We start from the raw sequence: 19,693 nt of genomic DNA on the forward strand, positions 1-19,693 counted from the left end.
TTATTATTAACTAATCCCGGCGAGAAGGGGCTTTAATTCTTAAAAATTAAATCACGCTCACTATAGAACATAGAACAGTACAGCACAGAACAGGCCCTTCGGCCCTCGATGTTGTGCCGAGTATTGTCCGAAACCAAGATCAAGCTATCCCACTCCCTGTCATGCTGGTGTGCTCCATGTGCCTATCCAATAACTGCTTGAAAGTTCCTAAAGTGTCCGACTCCACTATCACAGCAGGCAGTCCATTCCACACCCTAACCACTCTCTGAGTAAAGAACCTACCTCGGATATCCCTCCTATATCTCCCACCCTGAATCTTATAGTTATGCCCTCTTGTAACAGCTACATCCACCCGAGGAAATAGTCTCTGAACGTCCACTCTATCTATCCCACTCATCATCCGAGAAACCTCTATTAAGTCGCCTCTCATCCTCCCCCGCTCCAAAGAGAAAAGCCCTAGCTCCCTCAACCTTTCCTCACAAGACCTATCCTGCAAACCAGGAGCATCCTGGTAAATCTCCTTTGCACCCTTTCCAATGCTTCCACATCCTTCCTATAATGAGGTGACCAGAACTGCACACAATATTCCAAATATGGTCTCACCAGGGTCATGGACAGTTGCAGCATAACCCCACGGCTCTTAAACTCAGGCCCCCTGTTAATAAATGCTAACACACTGTAGGCCTTCTTCACGGCTCTATCCACTTGAGTGGCAACCTTCAGAGATCTGTGGACATGAACCCCAAGATCTCTCTGTTCCTCCACATTCCTCAGAACCCTGCCGTTGACCCTGTAATCCGCATTCAAATTTTTTCTGCCAAAATGAATCATCTCGCACTTATCAGGGTTAAACTCCATCTGCCATTTTTCGGCCCAGCTCTGCATCCTATCAATGTCTCTTTGCAGCCAACAACAGCCCTCTACCTCATCCACTACTCCACCAATCTTGGTGTCATCAGCAAATTTACTGACCCACCCTTCAGCCCCCTCCTCCAAGTCATTGATAACAATCACAAATAGCAGAGGACCCAGCACTGATCTCTGTGGTACAACGCTGGTAACTGGTCTCCAGTCTGAAAATCTTCCATCCACCACTACCCTCTGTCTTCTATGTGATAGCCAGTTACTTATCCAATTGGCCAAATTTCCCTCTATCCCACACCTCCTTACTTTCTTCATGAGCCGACCATGGGGAACCTTATAAAATGCCTTACTAAAAATCCATGTATACAACATCAACTGCTCTACCTTCATCTACACATTTAGTTACCTCCTCAAAGGATTCAATCAAATTTGTGAGGCAAGACGTCCCTTCACGAATCCGTGTTGACTATCCCAGATTAAGCTGCATCTTTCCAAATGGTCATAAATCCTATCCTTCAGGACCTTTTCCATTAACTTACCAACCACCGAAGTAAGACTAACCGGCCTATAATTACCAGGGTCCTATTCCTATTCTCTTTCTTGAACAGAGGAACAACATTCGCCACTCTCCAGTGCTCTGGCACTATCCCCGTGGACAGTGAGGACATAAAGATCAAAGCCAAAGGCTCTGCAATCTCATCCCTTGCCTCCCAAAGAATCCTTGGATATATCCCATTTGGCCCAGTGGACTTGTCGACCCTAAGGTTTTTCAAAATTGCTAATACATCCTTCCTCAGAACATCTACCTCCTCCAGCCTACCCGCCTGTATCACACTCTCATCCTCAAAAACATGGCCCCTCTCCTAATGCAGACCAGGGATGCAGACCATCCCTGTCCACCCTATGTTTTGGCCTTAACTGATTTCTGTGTTATCGAATTCCACTGGCTCACCACTCTCTCTGGGTCAAAGAATTTCTCCTCATCTCAGTGCTAAATGGTTTATCCCATATCCTTAGATTCTGACCCCGGGTTCTGGGCTCCGCCAGCAATGGGAACATCCTTTCTACATCAACTCCAACTCGCCCTGTTAGAATTCCATAGGTTGCTATAAGATTTCTTTCTCATTCTTCTAAACTCCAGTGAATATAATACCAACCAACTCAATCTCTCCTCGTACTTCAGTCCCGCCATCCCAAGAATCAGTCTAGTAACCCTTTGCTGCGCTCCCTCAATAGCAAGAACATCCTTCCTCAGAAAAGGAGGTGAAAACTGCACACAATATTCCAGGTGTGGGCTCACTAAGGCCCTGTATAATTGCAGCAAGACGTCCCTGCTCCTGTACTTGAATCCTCTCACTATGAAGGCCAACATGTTTCTTTTACCACCTGCTGCACCTGCATGCTTGCTTTCAGCAACTGGTGTACAAGGACACCCCTATCTCGTTGCACATTCCCTTCTCTCAATCTATAGCCATTCTGATAATAATCTGCCTTCCTTTGTTTGCTACCAAAGTGGATAACCTCACATTCATGCGCATTATACTGCATCTGCCATGCATTTGCCCACTCACTCAACTTGTCCGAATCACACTGAAGCATCTCTACATCTTCCTCACAGCTCAGCCGTCCACCCAACTTTATGTCATCTGCAAATTTGGAGACATTACAGGCTGGATTCTCCAGTTCTCCAGCCGCCTATTTCTCAGTGGGGCGCCATTCGCAGGCGGCAGGTATCACTTGTCAATGTGATTTCCCATTGAAGCCAGCCCATGCCGCCTGGAAATCCATGGGCAGAGGTGCACAGCTGGTGGGAAGAGGGAATCCTAATGGCCAGAGAATTCTGGCCATTACATTTAGTTCCCTCATCTAAATCATTAATATATATTGTGAATAGCTGGGGTCCCAGCACTGTTCCCTGCGGTGCCCCACTAGTCACTGCCTGCCATTTGGAAAAAGACCCATTCATTCCTACTCTTTGTTTCCTGAGTGCCAACAAATTTTTTAACCATCTCAATATGCTACCCACAATCCTATGTGCTTTAAGTTTGCATGCTAATCTCTTATTTGGGACGTAGTCGAAAGCCTTCTGAAAGTCCAAATAAACCACATCCACTGGCTCCCCCTTGTCAACTCTACTAGTTACATCATCAAAGAATTACAGAAGATTTTTCAAGCGTGATTTCCCTTCATAAATCCATGCTGACTCTGCCCAATTCTGCCACTGTTTTCCAAGTGCTCTGGTATTAAATATTTTAAAATGGACTGTAGCATTTCCCCAATATCGGCATCAGACTGACTGGTCTATAATTCTGTTTTTTCTCCTCCTCTATTTTTAAATAGTGGGGTTACATTAGATGCCCTTCAATCTGTAGGAACTGTTCCAGAGTCTGTAGAATCTTGGAAGATGACCACCAATGCATCCATTATTTCTAGGGCCACTTCCTTAAATACTCTGGGGTGTAGATTATTGGCCTTCAATCCCATTAATTTCCCAATACTAATTCCCTACTAATACTGATTTTCTTCAGTTCCTCCCTCTCACTAAACCTTGTATTACCCAAAATTTCTGGTACCTTATTTATGTCCTCCTTTGTGAAGACAGAACCAAAAGTATGTATTTAGTTGGTCAACAATTTATTTTTTCCCCATTAGAAATTCCCCTCTTTCTGACTGTAAGGGGAAGACACATATTTTCACCAATCTTTTTCTCTTCATATACATATTGAAGCTTCTGCAGGCAGTTTTTTTATATTCCCCACAAGTTTACTCTTGTACTCTAGTCTTGGTTTCTTCATCAATCCCTTTGTCCTCCTTTGCTGAATTTTAAACTGTTCCCAATCCTCAGGTCTGCTGATTTTTTTCTGACCAGTTTGTATGCCTCTTCTATGAGTCTAATGCTATGTTTAATTTCCCTTGAAACCAAGGTTTGGCCACCTTTCCTTTTGCGTCAGACAGGAATGAACAATTGCTGCAGTTCTTGAATGTTTGCCATTGCCTATCCACCGCCATCCCTTTAAATGGTGTTCCCCAATCCATCACAGCCAATATGCACCTCATACCATCATAGATTCCTTTATTTAGATTCCATCTCGGAATCAACTACATCCCTCTCCATCTTGATGAAGAATCCCATCATATTACGGTCGCTCAACCACAAGAGGCCTTGCACAACAAGATTGCTCATTATTCTGCCCTCATTACACAATACCCACTTTAGGATGGCTTCTCCTCCAGTTGGATATTGGTCCAGAAAACCATCATGAATGCAGGAATTCCTCCTCTTAAGGTGTTGTTACTGATTTGATTTGCGAATCTATATGCAGATTAAAGTCACCCATAATTATCGATGTTCTCTTCTTATATGCATCTCTAATTTCTTGTTTCATGTCATTCCCAAAATCAATACACCATGTGGGGGTCTATATACAGCCCCACCTAATGTTTTTTGCCCCTTGGTGTTTCTCATCTCTACCCATACGGACTCCACATTGTTGGAGCTAATATCCTTCCTCACTATTGCATTAATTTCCTCTTTAACCAGCAGTGCAACACCACCGCCTATTCCATTTTGTCTCTCCTTTCAAAATACTGAATGCCCATGGATGTTCAGTTCCCATCCGTGGTCACCGTGCAGCCACGTCTCCGTAATTCCAACTATGTCATGCCTGTTTACATCTATTTACGTAATTAATTCACCCACTTTATTGCGAATGCTCCGCACATTAAGGTACAAACATTTCTTGACCCATTCCCATTATTTCTCACTGTGACCCTGTTTGATTCTGGCCCTTGATTTCTCTGCCTACAGTCTTTTGCTGTTGTCCATGTTTCCCATTCCTCTGACTCCTTGCATAGATTCCCAACCACCTGCCATTTTAGTTTAAACCCTTCCCAACCACTATAGCAAATACATCAGTCCCAAACTTGCCCTTCCCAGGTAGAATTCATCCAGTTTGTACTGATCCCACCTCCCCCAGAACCGCTCCCTGAAACTCTCCCCCTCGCACCATCTCTTCAGTCTCACATTCATATGATATTTCTTGCTATTTCTGCTCTGACTAGCAGATGGCACTGGTAGTAATCCTGGGATCACTACATTTCAGGGTTGCTGCTTTCCCCTGGGAGGCCAATTCACCAAACTGTATCCAAAGCGGTATATCTGGTTTGTAGGGGAATGGCCACCGGAGATTTCTGCACTGCCTGCCTAGTCTCCTTCTTGCCCTGCTTGGTTGCCACTCATTCCCTTCCTGTCTGCAGAGTCTTAGCCTGTGACGTGACCACCTCTCTATATGTGCTATCCAGGGTTCTCTCCACCTCAAGGATCCTCCACAGTGTCCCCAATCGCCGCCGCCTCTCCAGCTCTGGGTTCCAGGAGCTGCAGCTGGACACACCTCCTACACACATGCTGGCCCTCAGCACTGGAAATGTTCCCGCTTCCCACAAAGAGTTGAAGGAGCACATCACTGCTTTGAGTTCTTCTGCCATGACTTACCTCTTTAAATTAAAACTTTTAAAAGATACTTAAAATCAAATATTATCAATTACTACAGGGCACCTCTTCCCTGACCATTGTTACTGCAGAATGCAGCCCTTACACGCTAGAGACCACAAAATATTGATTTTACAAACAACAAGCGATAAAAGGAGTAAATACCTATCCGACTGTCCTCACCCAATCAGCTACTTGCCCCACATCACTTTTGAATCGCAATGTCACCTCAGGAGCTCCAAACTCCAAGCGAGGACTCCGCTCTCTGTCTTGATCTTTCTCATACTCTTTTTTCCTCCCAGCCCCGCTCTCAGTCTTTATCTTTCCTGCGCTCATTTATCCTCCCGGCTCCACATCAGTCTTGCTCTTTCTCAAGCTCTTTTTTCCTCCTGACTCTGATGTCAGTCTTGATCTTTCTCGTGCTCTTTAATCCTCCCAGCTCCACTCTTAGTCTCGCTCTTTCTCATACTATTTGGTCTCCTGGCTCCGCTCTCGGTCTCTCCCTGTCTCACACTCCCAGCTCAGTTCTCAGTTTCACGCTTTCTTGCACTCTTTTATTTCCCTACTCCTCTCTCAGTCTCGCTCTTTCTCACACTCTGTTATCCTCACAGCTCTGCTCTCAGTCTCGCTCTTTGTTATCTCCCAGTTCCGCTCACAGTCTCGTTCTTTCCCACACTCTTTTATCCTCCCAGCCCCGCTCTCAGTCTCACTTTTTCTTGCACTCTTTTATTTCCTGGCTCCGCTCACAGTCGCATTCTTTCTCATGCTTCTTTATCTCCCCGGCTCCACTGGTTTTCCCGTGATAACATATTTGTCAATCAGACAAAGATACATTTATGTATCCTCTGTTTTCTGCCAGCCAGCCAAAATGTTTTATCATAATAATAATCTTTATTAGCGTCCCACATTAACATGGCAACGAAGTTACTGTGAAAATACATGCTAAAATAAAAGCAAAATACCATGGATGCTGGAATTCTGAAATAAAAACAATGAATTCCCATCAATTTCTACCCTTCTTCAGCACTGAAGCAGAGTCATATGGACTCTTCAGTATGTTTCTCTCTGCACAGATGCTACCAGACCTGTTGAGTTTTTCCAGCATTTTCTGTTTTTGCTTCCAACGATGCTAATATGTTACTACCTATAACAGGAGTTTTTACTTTCTGCATTAACCTTTATGTGATGAGCCTCATTGTCTATTCTTGACCGAGAGCCCAGGCATCCATTAAAGTACTAAAACACATGGGTCCCAGAGAAAACATTTCTTAACTTAGCATGGGGGGCATGAGGATCCATAGGAGCAGGTGGGGGCATGAGGTGGTATGGTTTGGGCATGGGGAGTGTGTGGATTGAGGGATAGAGGGCCTTTCTGCTTCTATTTTAACAGCACTTAGCAGGCCTTTTAAAAAGCCCACCTTGGCACCCGCCAATCCAATTGACTACCTCCAACTTTTATCCTGGGTCAGTTAGTCAGACCCAACTCTGCACTCATGTCCCCACAATGAAAATCCTGCCTTTGTGGCTCTTTCTCCAATGTGGGTGGACCAAACAAGAATTTTCCCAACTCCCATTACAGAGCTTGAGGTGGAATATCCAGAATATCCAGGCTCATCTTCTCCATGCGTTCTCAGGCCCGACAGTTTGAATACATAAAGTTAACCTTGGAACATGGTCGACCGGGCTTGCTGCATTGTTGCTTGCAAACTAAGGGTGCTGTAGATTGTCAACCATGGCAACGTATCTCACACCCACCTCTTGCAACAACAACTTTGCTTCACCAGATATCAAATAGTAGGTTCAAGGGCTGCACTGTTCTTTCACGGAACAGATTAGGGCATCAGAACATCAGACCTAGAAGCAGGAATAGGCTATTTGGCCCTTCAAAGCCTGTTCTGCCATTCGATAAGATCATGACTGATCTGATTGTGGTGTCAACTTACTTTCCTGTCTGACCATAACCCATGACTCCCTTGTCCATCAAAATTGAAGTCAACCTTGAATAAATTCAATGGCCCAGCTTCCACCGTTTTCTGAAGTAAAAAATTCCACACACTAATAACCTTCCGAGAAAATAGTTCTCCTTGTTTCCATTTGAAAGGGGAGATTTCTTGTTCTTAAACTTTTGTGCCTTTGTTCTAGTCTTCCGCAATTCTGCATTTAGTTTCCCATCAACTTATATTTTGCCAGCTGCTTCTTTTACAAATACAGCCTTTACTGAGGGAATCAAAAATATTTATCCCTTAATATAGCCATGATCAGGGAGTGAGTTGTGGGGGAGGGGTTGGCATGGGTGCGCATGGAGGCGGCTTCATGTAAGGGCGCCAGTTTGGGGGCATTGGTAACTGCACCTCTGCCGTTCCCTCCTGCATGGTACTCCACCAGTCCTGTGGTGGTAGCAGCCCTGAGAGTTTGGGGCCAGTGGAGGAGGCATGTGGGAGCAGTGGGAGCATCGGTTTGGGCCCCAATCTGTGATAATCACCGATTTGCCCTGGGGAGTATGGATGGAGGGTTCCGGTTATGGCGGAGAGCAGGGATTGAGAGGATGGGGCATATGTTTATAGAGGGGAGCTTTCCGAGTTTGAGGGCGCTGAAGGAGAAGTTTGGGTTGGCGAGGGGAAACAAATTCAGGTATCTGCAGGTGCGGGACTTCCTACGTAAACAGGTGTCAACCTTCCCACTCCTACTGCTAAGGGGGATTCAGGACAGGGTAGTTTCCAGACTGTGGGTAGGAGCAGGGAGCGTCTCGGACATTTATAAGGAGCTTATGGGGTCGGAGGAGATGCAGACCGAGGAGCTGAAGCGCAAGTGGGAGGAGGAGCTGGGAGGTGAGATAGAGCATGGTCTGTGGGCGGACGTGTTGAGTAGAGTCAAAGCATCCACAACATGCACCAGGCTCAGCCTGATACAATTCAAGGTTGTTCACCGGGCTCACATGACAGTGGCCCAGATGAGCAGATTCTTTGGGGTTGTGGACGGGTGCGCAAAATGTGTGGGAGGACTGGCGAACCAGTCCACATGTTTTGGACATGTCCAAAGCTTAGGAAATTTTGGCAGTCGTTTGCAGACGTCATGTCCACTGTGTTAAAGACAAGGGTGGCGCCGAGTCTAGAGGTGGCGATTTTCGGGATGTCAGAAGACCCGTGAATCCAGGAGAAAGAGGCAGACGTTCTGGCCTTTGCTTCCCTGGTAGCCTGGAGACAGCTACTATTAGCTTGGAGGGACTCAAAGCCCCCAAAGTCGGAGACCTGGCTATCGGACATGGCTAGCTTTCTTTGTTTGGAGAAAATCAAGTTCGCCTTGAGATGGTCACTGTTAGGGTTCACTCGGAGGTGGCAGCTGTTTGTCGACTTCTTTGCAGAAAATTAATCGTCAGCAGATAGGGGGAAGGGGTGGGGAGTAGTTTAGATTAGAGGAGGGGGTCAATAAGGGTGGGACTTGTATGTGCGGTAAATGGCTTTTGCACTATGTTTATGTTTCATGTATATTGTTTATTTTGCTGTTGCTATTATACCGAAAATACCTCAATAAAATGTTTATTAAAAAAATATATATTTATCCCACATTTAGCCTATGCCTTCAAGTGGCCATGTTACCTTGATTTCCAAGTGTTAGGCAAGTGAATCAGTATGATTGGGAATCCCTGAAGGGATGGTGGAAGCAGGTTCACTGGTAACTGTCAAAAGGTAATTGGATAAATACGATAAGGGGAGCATATTGAAGACAATGTGGAAAGAGCTGGAAAGGGAAACTAATTGGGCAATTCCTTCAAAATGCCAGAACCAGCACCGTGGATCAAATGTTTTTCTTCTTGATTCTATCAAGCAAGAAGCTTAGCTGAAACAAAAACAGAAAATACTGGAAAATCTCAGCAGGTCTGACAGCATCTGTGGAGAGAAAAGGGAGCTAACATTTCGCGTCTGGATGACTCGTTGTCAAAGCCCATAGGCATGGTGGCTTTGACAAGACTAGAAACGTTAGCTCCGTTCTCTCTCCACAGATGCTGCCAGACCTGCTAAGATTGTCCAGTATTTTCTGGGGGGGGGTTCAGATTCCAGCATCCGCAGTAATTTGCTTTTAGCTCAGCTGAAATGCGGGAATCAGGAAATTTAGTCTTCGAGCCGACTTCAGGAATTTCCAGCTTTTCATATTGTGTGAGATTCTGAAAAACTTTTAACCCATCAAGTTTCTGTTCTTCTGGAAGGCAAAGCTGCATGTAGCATGTATTAACATAAAATTACAACTATTTGAATGGTTGTGTTTTGTTTGGAAGAGAAGCGAGTTCCAATGAAACGGAATAGCCTTCCACTTCTGCAAATGGCCGACTTCCCTTTTGGCACAGAGCCTTTTCCAACAGGTACAGAGAGTTAGATGGCGAGATGAATGCATCCGACTTGCAGCGCTCCCAATTTTGTCGTCAATCAGATCAATTCTCTGGTTTCTGTTCTGGGATCACAGACTATTTCATAGCTATTCTGTCAGCATCAAGGACTTTTAGCTAAAGTATGACAAATAGACAGAAAGAACAAACAAATAACTCACATATTTATCGTATTTTCACAAAGGAATATCTCAGAAAGCTGCACAGCCAATGAGTGTATTTTTGAAGTGAATGAAGAAAACTACAAAACATGACATTGTTGTTATAAAGAAAAAAAATGTTTCTTGCTGTTGCATATTATCTTTGTACAAACAGTGGGAACATTTATATTTCCAGGCAAGTTATAAAATATTTACTATTTTTTGAGAAATAACTACAAGAAGAAATCATCCTATTTATCGTGTTACTATAATCGAAGGAAATTTTCCTCCAAAATAGCTTAAGCCAACCTTAAAAGAATGTCATCCAAATTTGTACCTGAATGCTAGTGTGTTAAATATTCTCCAAACAATGTTCCTCAGGGTGCTCCACCCAGAGGTACAGGGGCTCCAGTGGAACATCGTAAACCATAATTTTCAACTATCAGTTTGATCAATTCAAGGGAACAGTTAAGAGTTTCAAAGAGTTGTCACATGCTCTGTTCCTACTCCTTGTCACATACTGGCCTCCTTTGTTTTTCTGGTTAAGTTTAAGTCAAAAGTTTAGTTACATAGGATACACAGAACCAAATCATGCCATTTGGCTGAACCAGGCAATATTGGCATTTATGTTCCAGTCAGGCCTCTTAGCTCTCTTCATATAAAGCTACCATCATAACCATGGGCAGGATTCTCCCACAATTGGCAGGCTGGCACGATGCCGGCACCAAGAACGACGCAAGCCACTCCGGCGTCGGGTCAACCGGAAGTTGCGGAATCCTCCGCACATCCGGTGGCTAGGCTGGCGCCGGATGGGTTGGCGCTGCGCCAACCGGCGCCGAAGGGCCACCAAAAGTTGGCACATGCGCAGAACCGTCGGCGTGGTTCCGCACATGCACAGACCGACCGGCATGTTCCTGCACATGCACAGGGGGGTTCTTCTCCGGACCGGCCATGGCAGAGCTCTACAGAGGCCGGCGAGGAAGGAAGGAGTGCCCCCACAGTACTGGCATGCCCGCAGATCGGTGGGCCACGATCGCGGGCCAGGTCACCCCAAGCGCCAGATCCCCCCCCCCGCCCCCCCCCGAGGTCTCCATTAGACGGCCTACCAGCCAGGTCCCGCCGTGTGGGACCATGTCCATTTCACGCCAGCGGACCGACCAGGAACTGACCAGGAACTGACCAGGAACTGACGGTCGCTTGGCTCATTGGGGCCCGGAGAATTGCCCGGGGGGGGGGGGGGGGGGGGGGGGGGGGTCGCTGCCAACGGCCCTCGACCGGCGTGGCATAAACTACGCCCGAAAACCGGCACCGGAGAATACGACAGCCAGTGTCGGAGCGACGGGGCGGATTCACGCCGCCCCCCCCCCCCCCCCCCCCCCCCGCCCCCGAGATTCTCCGACCCGGTGGGGGGTCAGAGTATCCCACCCAATGTGTTCCTTCTCCCGCAAATGCTTATCTAGCTTCCTATTAAATACGTCTATACTGTTCACTTTAACCCATTCTCTGTGGTCAGGAATTCTACGGTCTCACCACTCTTTGGGTAAAGAGGTTTCTTCTGAATTACCTATTGGATTTCTTGGTGACATCTTATATTGATCACTTCTAATTATGTAGAAACATGTTGAATATTCTTCCTGCATCCACTCTATCAAAACATTTTATAATTTTCAAGTCCTTTACTGTCACCCCTCAGCTTCAAGAAAGAAGACACTCTGTCAATAATTTGCTCATATGTATACCCATGTACTTTTGTAAATCATTTCTGCCTCTTCTCCAGTGCCTCTTTATCCTTTTTATAATGTGGTCTAACCAAGACTCAATGCTGATTTCTATCCCTCCAGAAATGAATCTCGTTCTTGGTTTGGCTTTATTTTATGACCTTGCTGATCCGTGTTGCAATTTTTGTGATTGGTGTATTTGTACTCCAAGATCCCTTCATTCCTTTATCCCACCTTGTGTAAGAGGTCTCACTGTTTATTTCCTTTGTCCCATTTCTTTCATTGTATTTGACTGTATTGGTCCATGGACACATAATCAGGTTGTGACTTTAAGAAGAACATTCAAAGATGAAACAACTTGCTTACCAGGACATTGTGTTCCCAGGCTTTGTATTTTGGAAAAGAGAAGCCAGACTCTTCGGCACTGAGAGGATTTTCGGAACTAGGTTTTGAGGGAGTCGGTTTGATTGGTTAACTGACAACTGGCGTGTTGGCCAGGAACAGTGTTCTGCCTGAAAATGGTCAGAGATTGGTTCCTGCATGATGCTTTCTGATTGAACTTAGCTGAAGTGTTTAGACCTTGGAAGTGAAAGCAACTCTCTCTCTTCTGCTTGCTGAAGTGAACAAATTGCTCTAATGTTCTGAAAGCAGTGAGTGCTTGGCATATCTTTGCAATCGCGTTGGCCCCCACGGCGATTCTGCATGCTCGACGGGCCAAGTGCCCGCCGAGTCCCGCCGGCATCGTTTGCATATGGTCCTATCCGTAGGGACCTTGATGTTCTGGCTGCGGGGCTGTCCTGGGGGCAAGGGGGGCAGGTGGAGCCAACACCGGGGGGGGGGGGGGGGGGGGGGGGGGTGGGGCCTCCACGTTGGCCAGGCCCGCGATCGGGGGCAACTGATCGGCCGGCGTGCTAATTCCGGGGGGAGGGTCTATGTTCCTCTGCGCCGGCCCCTATAGAGCTCCATGTTGCCCATGGAGACGAGCGTGGCACGCATGTGCGGGCCCGCGCCGGCCGTGACAGGCCGGCTTTCGGCACCGGAGCAGCGCACAGCACTCCGGCTCTGTTCTTGCCCCCCCCCCCCCCCCCCCGGGGACGGGGAGAATGACTGGGCCTAGAGGCCTGTTGACGCCGGCGTTGCACGCGCCGGTTTTGACACTGCCGTCAACACTTGGCCGGGATTTCAGAGAATCCCAGCCATGAACTGAAAGTCATTCCAGTGCAACAGAGATCCTTATCCTTATATATTTATGAATATGTTCTTTCCCTTTACACCACCCTTTCCTGTGTGTGTATGTGTGTGTAGAGAATGGGGAGTGTTAGGAAGAGGGAGTTGGGAAAGAGGTCGTAGATAGTCAGTTACATTTTCTGTCAGTTTAATTATAATACTGTACATAATAAAAGATGATGGGCGCGATTCTCCCAAAACGGGAGAAATCGTAAGGCTGGCGTCAAACCCGCCCGGGTTTGACGCCAGCGCGCCCCTTCCCGACCGGGAACCGATTCTGGTCCCCGGTCGGGGCTAGCAGCCCGACGCTGCAAGCTCCGGCATCACGGGCTTAACGAATTTCATTAAGCCCGCTTGCCGGAGTTAGCGCCGGCTGACGCGTCATATGACGTCAGCCGCGCATGCTCGGATTGGAAGACTCCAACCCGCGCATGCGCGGATGACGTCATCGCGTATTTGCGCGAAACCCGCGCATGCGCGGGCCGGGATGCCCCTCAGCCGCCCCGCGAATGGATACTGCGGGGCGGCGGAAGGACAAATAGTGCGCGGGCATCAGGCCCGCTGCCCGCGATCGGTGCCCACCGATCGCGGGCCCATGGAACCCTTGGCACGGCCGTGGTACTGCCGTGCCAATCGGTGCCATGGTTATAGAAAGCGAGTTGTTCCCGCCGTTTTTACGAACGGCCAGACCAGGTCTGTTTGCCGTTCGTAAAAACAGCGTAAAGGGCTGGGACTTCGGCCCATCGAACAGCTGTGAATCGCTGCCGGCCGTAAAAAAACGGCAGCAGCGATTCGTGTCGGGAGTTGGGCGGGGGGGGGGGAGAATAGCGGGAGGGCGGGAAAAATGTCGGGAAGACCCTCCCGCTATTCTCCGACCCGTCGTGGGGGGCGGAGAATCGGGCCCGATGTGTTTTAAAGTTACAAACCTGGTGACTGTAGATAACTAGGCTCAACCAAGAACCTCGGGAATTTTAAATCAAATCTAATTTCACCTGTGTTGCGACTCCAGGTCAAGTGGGGCTGAAATTGACCATGCAGTAGCCCAGGGTGTCGTGGCTCCAGACTTTCACCTTCCAAGTAAAGTAACCTTCCTATTCTTCCTCGTAAAAAGTTCTACCCCACATTTATGTGTTGAACTTCATTTGCCATGTATTTGCCCATTCTGCTGGTTAACTAATAGAACATAGAACATAGAACAGTACAGCACAGAACAGGCCCTTCGGCCCTCAACGTTGTGCCGAGCCATGATCACCCTACTCAAACCCACGTATCCACCCTATACCCATAACCCAACAACCCACCCCCTTAACCTTACTTTTATTAGGACACTACGGACAATTTAGCGTGGCCAATCCACCTAACCCGCACATCTTTGGACTGTGGGAGGAAACCGGAGCACCCGGAGGAAACCCACGCACACAGGGGGAGGATGTGCAGACTCCACACAGACAGTGACCCAGCCGGGAATCGAACCTGGGACCCTGGAGCTGTGAAGCATTTATGCTAACCACCATGCTACCCTGCTGCCCCTAATGGCCTGCTGTAATTAATTGCAGGCCTCCTCAGTATTGATTGCTCCATCCAATTTAGTGCCATCTGTAAATTCAGACACAGTACTTTTGATTCAAATGTCCAAGTGGTTAATGCAAATTGTGAACAGCAGTGGCTCCAGCACTGATCCTTGCGCAACACAACTTTGCACCTTCTGTCACTCTAATGACCCTTTATTTCCACTCGCTGCTTCGTCTCAAAGCCACCCAGCAATGTATTCTGCCACTTGTCCCTTGACTGCACATTCTTTGACCTTATTTAATCGGTCTATGATGAAGCACCAGGGATGAATCATCTCCATCCAGCTCTGATGTAATTCAAGATTGTAGATATCAATCTTTATTCTCTGTGGGTCTATAACTTGGCCGGCTTTTCAATAATCTTGAGTAGACTCTCGCGGGTATTGGAATATTCCAGCCCATATTCCACAACCTTTTCTGATCTCCTTTTTTTCTGCCTTTTCTTCTTGTAAAGGATCAGTGCTATGAGATTTTGAAATAAAGGTCCAACAACGATAAAGCATTGCTTCGTATATTAAACAGTGTAAAGAATTGCTTGAGCAACAGAACCGAAGGATCTGGCTTTGCCAGAGAGTGCATTAGATACTACCACTTGAGCTTTCACTGTGTGTACATATGTTTGCAATCATTTCCCTGTACTAATTTGTTCTGTTTAAATGTATTAATTTAGATAACCCTGTGATTAAGAGCAATTCTCAAAAATGTTTGATCATCTCAAGTGGAGGAAAATCCACTCTATCCAACATGCTCACAGTCCCTTCCATTCTTCTTTGAAGACATCATTCTGGTTTCCTAAAATTCTGTGTTTACAGGCATGGAAATCGATTGACAAAAATTTTCGAAAACAAAAGACAACATTGCATACAAATGAGGTGTAAATTTAAATGTTCTTGTCTGATTTGACTTTGTAGTTTTTAGTTATCAAACCAAAAGAGCAAATTGCCTGTTTGACACACATTGGACTCTTATTTTCAACAGAATTATCAGTGCAGCAAATCATTTTTTAAAATATTTTTATTCGCGGCATTTTCAATTATGTGCAACAAAAGAAAAAAACACCACCAATTGACATCCTTCACAAATCACTCTCCAAATACCGAAAGTCCTTTGTCCCAGCCCACTCCCTCTGCCCAGTTTTCTAAATGTAGTCGCAAAAGAAAAGAATCCCCCCCGCAGAAGAACTGCCCCCCATACATCACCCCCGTCCACTGACGTGTTACCAATCTTTAAAGAAGGCAATGAACAACCTCCACCTCGGGAAGAACCCCTTATCTGCACCACGAAAAGCAAATGTTATCCTTTCCAGGTGCAAAAACTCCGCTAAGTTGCTCACCCACACCGTCCCTTTCGGCGGTGCCGGATCCCACCACCCAGTCAGCGTAGCAAATCTAAACACAAATTCTGCAGTAATGACTGCAGAAAAGAGGGATAAATAACTGCAGATTAACCCAGTATTCAAACTAATGGCGGTGCAAATACAAGTTATTCTCAATGTGGATGAAGGGAAATTTTATCTCTTTTTTTACCGACAGCTGTGACAACTCACTTCAGGAAAACGAAAGGAGCTGCAGAATATCATCTTACCTAGCTAAAACCTAGTGGTGCGTAAGAATAATACAACTCCCAGGAATGCACAGAAAAGTCAAATCTCTTGTCAAAAATATTGTATCCTTTATCGCATGCCATATGTTCATCTTTGTCTGTCTTACACCAAGTTATTAGCTGAGCAACGATCAACCCAGTTGTAATTTTTTAATCCAGCAGGGTTAAAGATTTGTCACTAAAGTTAAACCAGCATTGCAAATGTCACTTGCTGGTGAACATAAACCATGTTTCAATGTTTTAATGCAAAACAAGTGAAATTTGGTAATTAGGGTTTCTAAACCTTTTTTAAAAAATAAATTTAGTGTACCCAATTCATTTTTTCAAGTTAAGGGGCAATTTAGCGTGGCCAATCCACCTACCCTGCACATCTTTTGGGTTGTGGGTGCAAAACCCCTTGCAAACACAGGGAGAATGTGCAAACTCCACACGGACAGTGACCCAGAGCCGGGATCGAACCTGGGACCTCGGCGCCGTGAGGCAGCAATGCTAACCACTGTTCCATCGTGCTGCCCTGGGTTTTAAAACTTTTTAAAAAACAGGGTAGGATTTACCAATTCCACAGCGGTAAGGGTCACGGTGGGCAGAATGGGAAAATTTGACCGACCTTGAGATTTGTGTATGTAGCACTCGCCTACCTTTCACTGAGCTGCAGTTGCAATTGCTCCAACTCCATGCCAAGGCTGCTTGTGGGGGTGAGGGGGGAGAGAGTTGTTGGAGGGCAGGGATTTAAGTGGATGTGGAGTGGTGAGATAAGACAGAAGCAAGAAATGGGCTGGAAGATGAAAGCTTGACAGGAGGTGGAGTGAAGAATTGTGGCTATGGAGCCTGGGTGAAAGATTGGCTGCAGATATAAGACTGGGAGGTTGGGGAATGACTGATTAGGAGAGCATAAATACACATGACTGGAGGGGGGAGGGGGGTGGGGATTGTCGTGAGGGACTAAAAACCTCAGCCCCGCCATTTTCAAGCTAATCAAAGGATGCAGTTGAAAAGAAGCAATGGCGACCAGAAAGGCGAAGGAACACAATTAAGCTATTCGGCCAGTCGAGTGTGCTCCACCATTTATTGCGACCATGACTGACCTGATATGATAATCCTCAACTCCACTTTCCTGCCTTATCCCCATAATCCTTGATTCCCTTACTGATTAAAAATCGGTCTGTCTCAGCCTTGAGCATACCGAAGGACAGCTTCTACAGCCCTCTGTGGCAAACAATTGCACAGATTCACTGCCCTCTGAGAGAAGAAATTCCTCCTCATCTCTGTCTTAAATAGGCAACCCCTTACTCTTTACTCTGAGATTATGACCTCTGGTCCTAGACTCTCCCATAAGGGGAACAAGCTCTCACCATCTAGCCTGTCAAGCCCCCAGAGGATCCTTTATGTCTCAATAAGGTCACCTCTCACTTCTAAATTCCAATGAGTACAGGCCCAACCTACTCAACCTGTGCTTATAAGGAAATCACTCCATACGGGGATCAACCTAATAAAATTTCTCTGGACTGCCTTCATTAGCGGCATATCTTTCCTTAGATAAGGGGGCCAAAACTGTTCACAAATTGCCTGGGGAGGGCACTGGGGCTTGTGGGTGGAGTTGACTACTGCACTTGTGGGCCGATTGAAGGGGCACGCTACTAATTCTATTTTACCACATGAAGAGAAAGGCACACCTGAGAAATGTTCGGAACATCAAATGCCCAATTTATGTCATGAACTCATGTTGTGGGCAGCACGGTGGCGCAGTGGGTTAGCCCTGCAGCCTCACGGCGCCGAGGTCCCAGGTTCGATCCCGGCTCTGGGTCACTGTCTGTGTGGAGTTTGCACATTCTCCCCGTGTTTGCGTGGGTTTCGCCCCCACAACCCAAAGATTTGCAGGCTAGGTAGATTGGCCACACTAAATTGCCCCTTAATTGGAAAAAATGAATTGGATACACTAAATTAAAAAAAAAAAAAAAATGAACTCATGTTGTGCATCCTTGCGAGAGCCCACACCCAAATGGGGCTATTTTTTGGATTGGCTTCCAAAGACTCTTTCTCCCTCTCATAGAAAATCCCAAGTGTCAGAAGGATCCACCTGAAAAGGAGCAACGTGTATCAGTGCCTAACAGTCTAAAGACCTCTGAACCTTGCAGCTGGCAGGTGCAGGCTTCGAAAGTCCCCCAAATACAGTCACTACATCAATGCAAGTTGGGGCTGCCGTGTAATCCAAAAGGTTTAGTTTTACAGTCCTTTGACTGAGGCTTCAATCATCTGCCAGCACTCACTCAGATCCAAGTCCCTGTGTGAAAGTCCTGTCATGCCTGTGGCATTTGTGGTGCTGGGGTGGAGCCCGACCAGTGATCCTTAAGGCAGTACCGGCGCTCCAAGGGATGATGTGCGGTTGAAATGTCTATGATGAAAGCAACCCCTGGGTTTCACAATGACTCCTTAGTTTGTGCCTGGATGGTAAACGTGGCATGCTTCTGTTCATTGTTTCTGCAGAGATAAGCACAAGTGCATCCTGGATGAAGCAGCCAACATTGCATTTATATTCTCGCCTTGGTGTCTGCAATCCAATCTGAATTCGCACAATGTTATCGCCGCACAGGAAATCATTAATGAAAGACATGTGGTCAGGCCTCACTCTCATATTTAGTCCCAGCATGAAATCTATCTTAAGGCCTCCACTCTCCAGACTTCCTTGTGACGGCGGGCGGGAGGCAGCCGCACACTGAAGGGCTCCCGCTCGGGAAGAGGAATTTCGGAGTTTTAACCTCCGGTCCTGGGGGCAACGGAGGCTGAAAAGGCTGTAAGATGGCACAGGGAGGAGAAATGTCCAAGTTTGGGAGAAAAACGGGCGTGAAAAAAGGGGTTAACAAAAGTCCGCCGGTGAGTGGAAAAGTCAGCGCATGAACTGTAAGGAAAGCGGAGGCTGGGGCACCAGGGGAGGCCGCATCGCTCACAGTAGAAGAAATGACCACGGTGATGGCTGTGGAACCCGAAAAACAGTTCACAAAGCACATGGAAGCGATGAGGAAGGAGACGGGGGCGATATTGAAAGCGCTGGTGGAGGAGGCGATTGCCCCGATGAGGGCGGCGGTATCAAGCGCAGCGGCGGAGGTGCGGGAGCAAGGTGAGACACTGAAGGAAATGGAAGACGTATCATCACAGCACAGTGATCAACTCACCTCGATGAGGAACGAGTTGCTGAAGGTGACAGAGACCAACAAGGGTCTGCGAGCCAAAATGGAAGACCTGGAAAACAGATCCAGGCGACAGAATCTGAGGATCGTGGGTCTGCCCGAAGGGGTGGAAGGCCCGAGGCCGACGGAGTATTTTGCCATGATATTGGCGAAGCCATTGGGGGAGGGGGACGATTCCTCCCGATATGAACTGGATCTGACTCATAGGACGTGGAGGCCTATACCAACGGTGAGTGAGCTGCCGTGAGTAGTAACTCTGTGTTTCTGTAGGTATAGCATGAAGGAGAAAATCCTGTGCTGGGCAAAGCAGAAGCGGGTGGTGCAGTGGGCTGGAGCTGGTATATGTATATAACAGTACTTTACGGTGGAGCTGGCGAGGAGGCGGGCTGCCTTCAGCCGGGTGAAGTAATGAAATGAAAAATGAAAATCGCTTATTGTCACAAGTAGGCTTCAAATGAAGTTACTGTGAAAAGCCCCTAGTCGCCACATTCCGGCGCCTGTTCGGGGAGGCTGGTA

At 47.0% G+C, this 19,693-nt stretch overlaps 1 protein-coding gene across 1 annotated transcript in view; it reads right to left on the reverse strand.

The window, feature by feature from the left end:
* pdgfc (platelet derived growth factor c) overlaps positions 1–19,693 on the reverse strand; it is a 429,023-nt gene that overhangs the window by 127,053 nt on the left and 282,277 nt on the right. The window lies entirely within an intron of this gene.

The sequence above is a fragment of the Scyliorhinus canicula genome, chromosome 3, assembly GCF_902713615.1.
Source record: "Scyliorhinus canicula chromosome 3, sScyCan1.1, whole genome shotgun sequence".
Classification (NCBI taxonomy): domain Eukaryota; kingdom Metazoa; phylum Chordata; class Chondrichthyes; order Carcharhiniformes; family Scyliorhinidae; genus Scyliorhinus; species Scyliorhinus canicula.